The following is a 12,808-nucleotide window of genomic DNA, read 5'->3' on the forward strand; positions in this document are numbered from 1 at the left end:
CCTAAAACTAAAGCCTCCTCCTTCTTTCTTTCTGTCTTTGACCTTGCAGTATCAGTTCAAAAGCTGCCTGTGAGCTTACTTATTGGTGTCATGTTAAACATTGCTAATTCAATCTCTTCTGACCACCTTTTGTGTGTTAATGTGGATTTAATGCCAGGTGAACTAATTCTGTCCTTGAAATGAAGTGGCAACATAGTAGAGTGACTGTGAGCAGCAAGCCTGTGCAACAGCACAGTTCAGAGTTGGCTCACTGCTGTGTGCAGAGGCTTGAATGCAGCCTGGCTCTGGAGTAATAGCATTCCAGCTATAATCATAGAATGGTTTAGGTTGGAAGAGACCTCAAAGATCATCTAGATCCAACCACCCTTCATAGGCAGGGACACCTCCCACTAGAACATCTCTCTCAAGGCTTCATCCAACCTGGTCTTGATCTCCTCCAGGTAGGGAGCAGCCACAGTCTCCCCAGACAACCTGTGCCAGTGTCTCACCACCCTCACTGCAAAGAGCTTCTTCCTAACATTCAGTTGAAACCTCCCCTCTGCCAGTTTAAACCCATTATTCCTCATCCTGTCATTACAAAACCTTGTCAATAGTCCCTCCCCAGCCCTCCTGTAGCCCCCTTCAGATACCAGAAGGCCACCCCAGTCTTCTGGAAGCCTTCTCTTCTGCAGGCTGCAGAGCCCCAACTCTCTCAGCCTGTCCTCATAGCAGAGTGGCTGCAGCCCTCTGAGCATCTGGGTGGCCTCCTCTGGACTCAGTCCAACAGCTCCATACACTGCCTGTGTTGGGGGCTCCAGAACTGCACACAGTACTGCAGTTGGGGTCTCAGGGGAGCAGAGCAAAGGGGGAGAATCATTGTATTAAAAGAGAGAACTGCAACATAGATACTGTACAACAATTATTTTATTAGCGTTATAACTTCACAGACTGCCCAAAACTCAGAGTTCCAACTGCAGATGTTTATACAGTATGGGAATTAAGCCAGGAGTGCTCAGTTCCTTGCAAGCTATCCCTGCAGTCAAGGAGAGGGAGAAGCATAGCCACAATATCACACAGAGGTTTACACTCTGCAGAGTAGTGGCTTGGGCATGAATTCTCTGGGATGATATCCAACATGCCACAGAATTAGAGAATGGTGGAGAAGGAAGGCACCTCTGGAGCCCATCCAGTCCAATGTCCCTGCTCAGAGGCACTCGCAGCAGCTTTCCCAGGATCACGGTGGCTAGGGGTGTCTGGAACCCCTCCAGAGAAGGAGACTGCACAATCTCTCCAGGCAGCCAGCTCCAGGCCCTCAAAGCCCTTGCACCAAAGGAGTTTCTCTTCGTATTCAGTTGGGTCCCAGCTTGTGCCTTTTGCCACTTTGACACCAGAGTGTGATGATTTGGGTCTCCCCTGTCCCCTCACACTTCAGAAGTCACCCAGACTAGACTCAGCCAGCTCTGGAAATTGGATAAAGCTTATTATTTACAGCTAGCACAATATACAAGCAGATATTTACAGTATATACAGTTATAGACAGAGATATACAAGATAAAAAGTAATACAGAAACACCACAGCCCTCCCAGAAACCCGAGTGCCCAGGAGGGGCTCCCAACCACCCTTTCACCTTCTCCCCCCTCCCTCTCAACCTTACCCCAGTCCCAAGGAAGAATGGAGGTTCAGGCAGGGGGTTAGGATGCAAAGTGGGTTAGTCAGAGAAACAGCAGAGAGGCCAGAGAAAATGGCAGCTTTGAGTTCCCCAGCAGAAGCAACTTGTCTATATTTGGACTCCTGCTTTTATACATCTCAGCCCTATGAGTGAGGTAGACATCAGCCTTGTTTTCCTTCCACAGCCTGCAATCGAGTTCTTCTCACCAAATTGCTCTAACTAGGACAATCCATCCCTTTTTGGCCCCAAGGGCATGTGCTGGCTTATGGAGAGCCTGTGGTCTACCAGCACTCCCATCTCCTTCTCTGCAGAGCTGCTTTCCAGCAGGTCAACCCCTAACCTACACTAATGCTTGAGGTTGTGTGTCCATGGGTTTGAAGACAAAAGTTTGTTACCTCTATTGCAAACCAAGCTCTGATGCATTGAAGATCTAGCCCAGGATTGCTGTGTGCCACAGATCCATGATTTCAGTGTCTTTTCTGAGGGCAGCAACATGATAATAAATCAGCATTTCCACAGACACTTCTTGATATTGGCTGCTGCTCTTGCTCCTTCATAGCATCAGAGATGTAACTCTGAAACTCCAGATGAAACTGAGACTCATTCAGCTAAAAATTAATATACTGAAGAGGAGAAATCAGAGGAAATGGGGAGGAATTGCACCAAAAGAGCATAAGGATCTGTCTGGCCTCATACATGCTGAGCAAGTACATATCAGTGTTAGCAGCTCTGAATCCTGGAATGGCTCAGGTTGGAAGGGACCTCAGAGCTCATCTGTGCCAACCTCCTCACCATAGGCAGACACCTCTCAGCTAGACTCTGCTGCTCAAGGCCTCATCCAGCCTGGCCTTGAATGTCCCCTGAATATTAAGCTCCTTCGTTTGAGGAGGTGCAGCAGTTCAGACAGCTATCAGCATCCCCTCTTGACAGGACACCTAACTCAGTGACTCAGTGTTCTCTTGCTCTCATGTTTTCTGGCAAAGGTCTGACATATTTTAAGGTTGCAGCTCCACTTTTAACTCCTCTGCATGCAGAGAAGGGTTTGGATCGATGCTTGTGAGCAGTGCTCTCCAGCTGCTGAACCAGGCTCTTTCTTTGCCAAGAGAGGTCAGGACTTTTCAAACACTGCCTTAGCATTTGCCAGATAATTTCTACTTGAAATAGTCTGTTCAGTCCTGCTGGTCCTTGTTCTAGGATCTGAAAGTTCCAAAGCTGTCCTGCAATTTCTTCATCGTGCTAAGTATCTCTTTCCATGCTCGTGAGGGTGTCTGAGCCAGGCCAAGAGGGAAAGGTTTGGAGCTGAGGCAGAGCAGGGTTAGAGTGGAGCTGAGGAAGAAATTGAGTGTAAGGGTGCTAAGAGTTTGTCCCAGGCTGCCCAGGGAGGCTGTGGCTGTCTCCTTGCTGGGGGTGTTGCAGGCCAGGCTGGATGAGGGCTTGAGCAGCTGAGTCTAGCTGAGAGGTGTCCCTGGGCATGGTGTGGAGGATGAAGGAGATGAGCTCTGAGCTCCCTTCCAACCTGAGCCATTCTATGATTTTTTTTTTCCCTTCTTGGGTACTACAGAATCACTGTTTGCAAATAACCTTTAAGGCCATGAAGTCCAACCACTTGAAAAGATTTTACACTTCTCTTTCAGGATGTGATTTAGCAGCACTTCCCCATTCACTTTTTTCCTCTTGCAGGTCAATCTCCCCTTGTTTGAATGACAGCTGCCCTTAGAATCCTGGTGCAGGCCTCCCAACATGCAAGTAAAAGAATTTATGGGTCTTACAGAGCTGATAGCCTCTTTTGTTTTGTAATCACATATTTACATATGATCTCTTCTAAAAATAACCCCAGTCCTGCAGGGGTATACAAGTTGTTAATGCATAATGCTTTGGAATTATCCTCAATTTCCTCTCTAATAAACCCAAGTCCAATTTATTTAATTATTGGTTGCCTCTTATTCTGGCTGTGCTGCCCTTAAAGAGGAAGGCAAAATGGAGACTTTGATTAAACTTTTGTAATAACTAATTACAAAACCAAAGAGAAGTAAAGTTCAGTGTTGGGGAAGTAACAAATTGGATTTGGCTGTGATAGTTTCCTTGTGTGGTACATGCTTAATAGTGTGAAATCAGGATGGAATTGCCATTATTATTCTTCAGTGCAGTGCCCACAAATTCTTTAATGCAATCTCTGCAGGTAATTTACTCTGGAGAACAAGTAGGTGTTATAAAATGATAAAATGAATTTTCAGTTAAAAGCTTATTTCCTATTTCAGGCCACTCTTGTACTCCCAGTGGGTAGCACAGCAGCTACAGCTGGGGGGGATTCTATTTCTAACTGAAAGTGCACTTGACCACTATAGCAAGACCAAAAAAGCCAACAGCCCTGCAGCCAGGTGTTTAAAGCTCCCTTCATTTTGCTGGAGCAACAGCAGCTCTCAGCCCTCACTGAAACTACTTTTAGGTGCAGATTATTGCCTTTAAATAAAGGGAAACAATTAGCAACTGATAGAATCTTACCATGGGGCAGCCTGGGACAGACTCTCAGCAGCCTCAAACTCAACAACTTCTTCCTCAGCTCCACTCTAATCCTGCTCTGCCTCAGCTCCAAACCATTCCCCCTTGGCCTTCCTCTAGTCATCCTCAGCAGCCTTCCGGCAGGATCCCTTCAGGCACTGGCAGGCAGCTCTGAGGTCCCCCTGGAGCCTTCTCCTCTGCAGGCTGCACACTCCCAGCTCGCTCAGCCTGTGCTCACAGCAGAGCTGCTGCAGCACTTGGATCCTCTCTGTGGCCTCCTCTGGTCTCACTCCAGCAGCTCTGTGTCCTCTTTTTGTGCTGGGGATAGCAGAGCTGGGGTCAAGAATGGAGGTGAGGTCTGAGCAGAGTCAAGGGGTAAAATCTCCTGCCTTGTCCTGCAGAAGAGCAGTTGATAAAGATCCAAACCCAAGCTGATGAAGAAGATCTAAACCCAATTAGAATAAATGTCAAATACCTAAGATGAAATATTTTGCTCATTGTTTGTTTCTCAGATTATGATTCTTTTCAAAGTGAGTGATTACATGAATCATAAAGCAAGGAGCTGTATGAGCAGCAAATAAAACACAAATTAATGTCCCAAGAGCTGGTTTGTAGATTATCTGATGAACAAAAGAGTAACTGCAAGCACAGACTCTATCCTAGTGGGATGCCTGAAGGGATTTTCCTCCTCTGTTGGGATTTGTGTTTGTAGAAAACATTGACAGCTGTCCTTTGAGAGAAGATTGATAACCTGATTCAAACTGCTGAAGGCAGGAAGATCACAAAAGGTAAAGAGCAACAAAGAGCTGTAGGAAACAGTTTCAGAAGTCTGCAGAGAGCAGAATAAACCCAGGGATGATGTTACAACATTCCCAGATACAACCCCTCCAGCCATGCCACATCCTAAGGGTACACCAATTATGCTCCCAATTCTAGACCCCTAAACCTTCCTTTGTCAGACACCACCAGAGGTGCTGTGGTGGGTTAGGAAGAATGTGATGAAAGCACACCTGGATCTATGCATTTTGCTCCCTACTGTGTGAGCACCACAGGGACTATTTCACCAGGCACAGGTTTTAACCCAGACACCATCCAAACTGTTCAGTGTTTTTCTTTGCAAGTCGTAGGAGCAATTTTTTTGGGGAGCAGCCCAGGAGTAAAAAATTGTTCTCTTCACACTGAAACCAGGAAAGTGTAATAGTTTGTTTTGCCAAAAGCCCCTCAAACAACATTTGTTGCTTCTGCAGTAGTACCAAGGAAACCTATTTAGTGTTGCATTTAAACCGGGCACTTAACACACCTTCAGCCACAGAGAATGGCTCAATAAAGTGATCTTCCACAAGGATGGCTCTGTATTGTGCATGTCCTTATTAAATTATCCTAAACTATTGCTGCTCTAAAGGACACAAATTCCACTAAGGCTACAGTCACAGATGTCCCCTTCAATAAAACCTTGCAAAAATCACTGCCACTGGAGCAGCAGAATTGGGTTTGTATCAGAAGCACAGTGGAATGTTGCCACCCAGCCAGCAAACTGCTGCTCCTGCCACTTACTGGGAGCTTGAGAAACTTATCAGGTCTGATCTCAACATTTTGGACCACAAATTATTTAGGAGGCAGAAAACAGCACTGCCTGTCTTAATTCTTCTTGGCCACTGAGGTTTTATTAAAGGGCTGGATGAATGTGGGGGCCATGCTCTTCCCTGATCCTCTGCTGTGGGACCAACCTGCCTGCAATGAGAGTATTTTCAGGGGTACCTGAAGGAGATCTGCCTAGCTCTCAGCCTTACCAGCTACTCCTCCATTCTGGAGAGACATGGCTCTGCTCTGCTGAGACCCCACCTTGAGTACTGCAATGTTCCAACTGATTACAGAGGCACAGAATCCCAGCAGGGTGGGGTTGAAGTGAACTCCAACCCCTTGCTCAAGCAGCTCACCCACAGCATTTAGCCTAGGATCACAATGACCAGGGTAAGTTGGAGTCTCTCCAGACAGGGAGGCTCCACAACCTCTCTGGACAACCTACTCCAGGCTTCCAGCACCCTTATACTAAAGAAGTTTCTCCTCCTGTTTAGATGGAACCTCCTGTCCCTTGTCCTATCAGTGGGTACTACTGACTAGAGTCTAGTCCCATCTTCTCACCTCCTGCCCTTTAGGAATTGGCAGCATTGATTTAGTTTAGTGGGGTTTTTGCTTTTTTGCCCCCAGTGTTACTTTGCCTTTATTGTTGCTGCTGTTGTTTTGCTAATTCTCATCAGCAGCTTCTGACTTTAGCACTCTCTTGAGTGGGCTCATTAATTAAAAAAAACCAAACAGTTCCTGCTATTGTCTAGAAAATAATTTGGGGTTTATTCCTAACCCTATCCAGTCTCAAAGAGCTGAGCCAAAACAAGCTGAACTAGCTCACACTTCCCAAGCACATATGGTTTCTCCTCTAAAGCTCCTCAGTCTCCTTATGGAGCTGAGGCTGTTTAGTTGGAAAAAGAAGAGGCTGAGGGGAGACCTCATTGTGGTCTACAGCTACCTGAAAGGACAGGTTCTTGCCCCAGAGCCTGGGGCAAGAGCCTGAAACAGCTAAAATACTAAAGGAGATGCTCAAGCCCACCAAGGAGACAAAACCAACACCCGTGGATGACGACAACGATGATGATGAAGTAGTCATTAAATATGTTCCTACCTAACCGGGGGGCCACCAGGCCCCCCGGCCTTTAGATCACCTCCACCATTCACCCAGTGTGCACCATGGGTACTCACCACTGAAGGCAGCAGGATCCCTTCGCCCAGTTGGGCAGAGCTTGGGGCTTCTGCTGCTCCTGGTGCAGATTAAATAGGGCAGTGAGCAAGGAGGGCAAAGTGGTCACACCTGAGGTGGGAGGAGACTCCAGCAGAGCCCAGGTGCTCTGGGTTTGGGGAGAAAAAGGGAGAAAATAGGGCAGGTGGTGTGGGGAAAGGGCAGATATGGCTTTCCAGTGTGATAGGTGGTCCTGCTCTGGCAGGGGGGGTTGGACTTGATGATCTTTAAAGTCCCTTCTTGCCCCTGACAGGCTGTGATTCTGTGGCATTGTGGAGAGGTTGGCACTGGTCTCTTCTCACAGGTAAATAGTGATAGAACAAGAGGAAATGGCCTCAAGCTGCCACTGGGTAAGTTTAGATTGAATATTAGGGAAAAAAAAAATCCCAGCAAGAGTGGTCAGGAATTGGAATGTGCTGCCCAGGGAGCTGGTGGGGTCACCAACCTTGGATGTGTTTAAAAGTCGTTTGGATGTGGTGCTTGAGGATAGGGTGCACCTTGTAGAGTAGGGATCTGGATTGGGCTTGGTGATCCTGAGGGGCTTTGCCAACTGGATTCTGTGATTCTGTGAATCAATAGTTAATAAATACATAAATGAAACTAGGAGAGGTTCCACTTTATATCATTCACTTGAGTGACCTGTACAGTGCATAGGGTTAACCTTCCAGGGGGAGTAACCCTGAACCCAGGGGTGGGTCTGAACACCACCAGGTGATGGTTAGCCCACTCCCCCTTCCTGTCCCATAAAAGCAGGGGGACTTCTTGTTTCACTCTCTCTTTGCATCCCTCTGTGCTCCCTGCCTTGGTCTTACCACCATCACCATCTGGGTTCTCTTTGTTTCACCATGTGGCCATCACCAACGAGGTGGGCAAAGCCATCACAATCAGGTTGTATTTATACTTTTTGTATTTGCCTTTTTCCCTTCCCTTTGTAAATTCCCTACCTCAGATACCTTTTTAAGTTATTGTTAAACTTTCTTTTCTTTAACTTCCAAATGGAGTGAGATTCATTCATTTGGGTGTGCTTGCCTTTCCTCTCTCTCTCTATTTCTAATCCCTTTCTTTTGGGAAAGGAGGGGGAAGAGGGAAGGGCACTCTACAAATTGTTATTGGTTCTATCAAATTGATTGGGGTCTCTGGAAACATAAATTAGAACCAAGACATACAGAGATCAAACCAAACCTGACTCCCATATACTCATGGTATGGCTATTGTCGGTATAAACTCACACAGGACGAGCTGGAATCAGAGAATCATAGAATCAATCCGGTTGGAAGAGACCTCCAAGATCACCCAGCCCTATCCAATCAACTAGACCATGGCACCAAGTGCCTCACCCAATCTTTTCCTGAACACCTCCAGGGACGGTGACTCCACCACCTCCCTGGGCAGCCCATTCCAATGCCATTTTGTTTGTGAAGAACTTCCCCCTAACATCCAGCCTAGAGCTCCCCTGGCCCAACTTGAGACTGTGTCCCCAGACATACCATTGCCATTATCACCAGAATAGAGTAAGGGAACATTTTTCTCCTAATTGTAAATCTTTAGAGCAGAGTTCTGGCTTGTTCCTTTCACATGCACCTAGAAAACCCACTAAATCCTGCTGGTTCGTGTTTTGTGAAGAGATGTGAATGGAATATAGCTCATCTGCCTTCTCCCCACCACATCTTTACCACTGACAGTTGCCAATCTTCAGAGAACTTTGTGTTCCTTGTTTTAAGGAATCCCAGGTTCCAGTTCCTGAGATCTGTGATCTCACAGGGTCTGGGAAATGCTTTGTTTGAAACTTGTAGCACTAAACAGGGATTGCCATGAATCATAACTTATTCTCTTTGGAATATTGAGGACTGACAAAGGTGCCAACTTTTCCATTTAATTAGGGAAATTCTCTGTCAGAGGTGGATTTTCAGGCAGGTTCTGTTCTCCTGGTTTCACCTTAGGTTGTTTCATCCTTTACATCAGCCAAAGGAATGCACTCAGCTTGTTCTCTCAGAAATCAGCTCATGGAGATAAAACAAAATGCTTCATTTTACATATTTACAGTCAGCTTGAAAGAAGCCTTCAAATTCTCCTCACTCTGGCAGCAAGACTCATCACTCTTCTAAGCTTCCTCAAGCAACAACTTCACAGCCCAGAAGAGCTAAAGGATGTGAAGTCATCATTGTGCAACCACCTTCAACAATCACTTCACCTCCCCCCTCCAGTCCGTCAGTTCTGCCACTACATTTCATGTACAGCACTCTTCATCGTGGAGAGGTCATTACAAAGAGGGGCAGAGAAACAATCAGGGAGGAATAAATGAGTCACAGTGAATGTTTAAAGGACTCTATGTGGCAGCTCTGTACTAATCACAGATCTTGGAAAGAAACAGGAAATCCCTCTGCATGGCTGGAGGATTTCATTGCACTTTGCACTGCTCTACGAGGCTCTGAAACCCAGAGGTCATTGGATCCCTCTGTGATGGCTTGCAAGTTACAGTCTTAACTCTGAATTCACTACTATCAATTCCTAATGTAGTAGCCTAGCAGAAATATATCAAGTGGATTAAAATTACCCATTTTCATTCAATTCTTTTGGAATTAATTCTCCTCCAACTGAACAAAAAGCACATTTGTGCAGTCTAAACTTCTGCACTGAAGAACCAAAGACAGCAAAATGGACAAACGACTTTGAGCTTCGTGTGTGTTGTCTCTTCAGATCTCAGCCATGACTGCAAAAATAACATTCATAGAATCACAGAATGATTCAGGTTGGAAGGCACCTCAGAGCTCACCTCCTCCAAGCTCCACACCATGCCTAGGGACACCTCTAAACAAGACTCAGCTACTTAAGGCCTCATCCAACTTGGCCTTCAGCACCCCTAGGTGGGAGCCATCCACAGCCTCTCTGGGCAGCCTGTGCCAGATTCTCAGCACCCTCACACTAAAGAACTTCTTCCTCAGCTCCAGTCTAAGCCTGCTATGCCTCAGCTCCAAACCGTTCCCCCTTGACCTGTCTCTAGACACCCTCATCATAGTCCCTCTGCAGCCTTCCTGCAGGATCCCTTCAGCTATTGGAACTCAGTACTATGCAACTCAAGATCAAGATGTTGCTCCTTCAGTCTCCAAGGCACAGTGGAACTCAGTGCTATGGAACTCAAAATCAAGATGTTGCTCCTTCAGTCTCCAAGGCACAATGGAACTCAGTACTATGGAACTCAAGATCAAGATGTTGCTCCTTCAGTCTCCAAGGTACAGTGGAACTCAGAGTTTTTAATCTGTAAAATAATGAGAACAGTTCTTGACGCTGCCTGAGACAAAAAGTTGGAAAGAAGTTATTTTGGTGAGCTGATTACAACAGTCCATGTTGGAAACTTCACCTCTTGATACAAATATATAATCAAATATATCTTATACATATCAAAGGTTGTGGTAATAAGTGAAGGTAGTATTAGACATCAACAAGTACATGTTCATAGATGCTTCACTTAGCACAGGAACACAGAAGCAAAGAATGTTAAGAGTTGGAAGGGACCTTCAGAGATCATTGAGCCAACCTTGACACTCCCACACACACACACTGCCTTTCTCCCTGGAACTAAAAATCCAACTATTACTGCACTGTGTTCAACTGCTCTTACAGAGTGGGTTGAGAGTAGTCATGAAGAGGAGATGAAGATGAGCAGCTCCCCAGGAGCCAGCAATGCCCTCATGCAGCCCAACAGGCAGCTGTGTGCTGGCTGCAGACAGAGGAGTTTGGGCAGCAGGGCAAGAGAGGGGATTGTGTCCCTTGGATCTGCTCTGCTCAGACCTCCCCTCCAATCTTGACTCCAGTGCTGCTGTTCCCAGCAAAAGGAGGACACAGAGCTGCTGGAGTGAGGACAGAGGAGACCACAAAGATGATGGTAGGGCTGCAGTGACTGCTGTGAGCACAGGCTGAGGGAGCTGGGGGTGTGCAGCCTGCAGAGGAGAAGGCTCCAAGGGGACCCCAGAGCTGCCTGCCAGTGCCTGAAGGGATCCTGCAGGAAGGCTGGAGAGGGACTTTTGCTGAGGGTGTCTAGAGACAGGCCAAGGGGGAATGGTTTGGAGCTGAGGCAGAGCAGGCTTAGAGTGGAGCTGAGGAAGAAGTTCTTCACTACAAAGGTGGCAAGACTCTGGAATGGATTGTCTGGAGAGGTTGTGAATGTCCCCTCCCTCCTCCAGGAGGCAGGGAGGTTGGATTAGATGATCTCCAAGTCTCTTCCAGCCTAAGCCCTTCTGCATTTCTATGCTCTTGAGTGGGTGCTGGCAGGGAGCAGGCTTCATTGGCTATTCAGGCCTTCTCCTGAAACAGAGGAAATTGGACTTCTTTCCCCCCCTAGGCTAAGAGCTTTATTTATGGATGATGGAGAAAGAAAAAAAAATACCCAAGTAAACAACCAAAATCCAAACCAAGCCACCACAAAAAAGCACATTTAAGTGATGTTCAGTGGGGATTTTGTATGTGCTCACAAACCAAGCCCCAAAAGCAGCATTAATTAATCTTGTAGGAGCAACCTGGATGCGTCATTGCTTTAGGCATCTAAATAGGTGTCATGGACAAGGCATTTCAGTATTTTCCTGGGAAATCAATAGTTTCAAAGCAGAAATTGGGATTTTTATGCCAAAAAATAATGAATCTGCTGCTTTAGAGGTCAGGATGTCATTTGTGGTGTGGTGTGCAGACTGAGGGAGAAACAATTCCCCAGTGCACTTACTGACACTGCATGGCAGCACTGGTCCAGGGCATTGATAGATGTATGAGTGAGAGGTCAGGAAGCACAGACTGGATTATAACCCCAAGGCCTGCAGCCAGGGAGGCAATTGGACAAAAGCTGACACTACTTAAATGTTTATTGTAACAACAAGAGCCAAACAAAGCTCACCAAGTCCCCAGAGCAGCACTTTTTCTGGGGAGCTGCTGAGCAAAGGTGAAGCAACAGTGAAACCCATTTCCCCAGCTCCCACTAAACATACTCCTCTGTCTTGACCTGAAGCAACTCCAATAAACCCTCCAGGCTGCTTCTGCTCCCAGCCCTCATTCCACAACCTTGGCTAGCACACTCATTCTGTTGTTCCAGCATGTGAGAAGCTGTTGGTTGTGTTGTTTTGCAGGATGTGGTGTCCATGCTGGAGGCTGAGGAGGTCATCACCTGCTCCAAACTGCAGCTCCCCATTCTTCAGCCACAACCTGAAGCTACCCTAGTCATAAAACATAGAATCAGAAGATCACTGAGACTGGCAAGGACCTCTGAGATCATCAAGCCCTGCCATAATCCAAGTGCCATGATCCCTTAACCATGTTCTGAAGAGCCACATCTACAGATTCTGGAACATCTCTAGGATGGGAACTCCACCACCACCCTGGGCAGCCTATTAGCTGTTGTGTGGTGGAAGAGAATCCAAAATCCAGACTGCACAACACAAGGGCATCATGGGTTTGTAGCTGAGGTCTGGATGCTGTTCCATATGCTCTATGTAAGAGGAAAGGCCCAGACCTAATTGCAGGGATTCCCGGAGTCAGCGGCCGGTTTCAATTAGCTTTTGTAATAACAAAGTTTCCCTTATCCCTGGGCATATTTTCCCAAGGTTTCACAGCTCTAATTAGTACAAGAAATATCTTCATGGGCTCCTGCTCAAAAATGTAACAGGAAAAAAAAATCAACCCTGAAACTCAGTTGAAAGCTTCTTTGAACTTCCTAAGCGGAGGATTTCTTACATAACTGCAGCACAAAACTGCTGGGAGAGAACCTACCCCGAGTACTGTGTCAGCAGTTTTAGCTTCCTGCAGAGGGCTTGCTCCCCTTCCCACAGCACTGGGTAATTAACTGAGACTGAAGATTCTGTAATTTCATAGTCAAGAGCAGGCAGGA

At 46.6% G+C, this 12,808-nt stretch overlaps 1 long non-coding RNA gene across 1 annotated transcript; it reads right to left on the reverse strand.

Annotated features, from left to right (window-relative positions):
• Positions 1–894: 894 nt before the first annotated feature.
• On the reverse strand, positions 895–6,982 carry LOC135180324 (uncharacterized). The gene is made up of 3 exons (XR_010304391.1): positions 6,903–6,982; positions 2,045–2,128; positions 895–1,439 (listed from the first exon to the last, which is right to left on the reverse strand). It is a non-coding gene; the product is annotated as an uncharacterized LOC135180324 (long non-coding RNA).
• Between the last annotated feature and the right edge of the window lie 5,826 nt (positions 6,983–12,808).

Source organism: Pogoniulus pusillus, chromosome 13, assembly GCF_015220805.1.
Source record: "Pogoniulus pusillus isolate bPogPus1 chromosome 13, bPogPus1.pri, whole genome shotgun sequence".
In the NCBI taxonomy this organism is placed as follows: Eukaryota; Metazoa; Chordata; class Aves; order Piciformes; family Lybiidae; genus Pogoniulus; species Pogoniulus pusillus.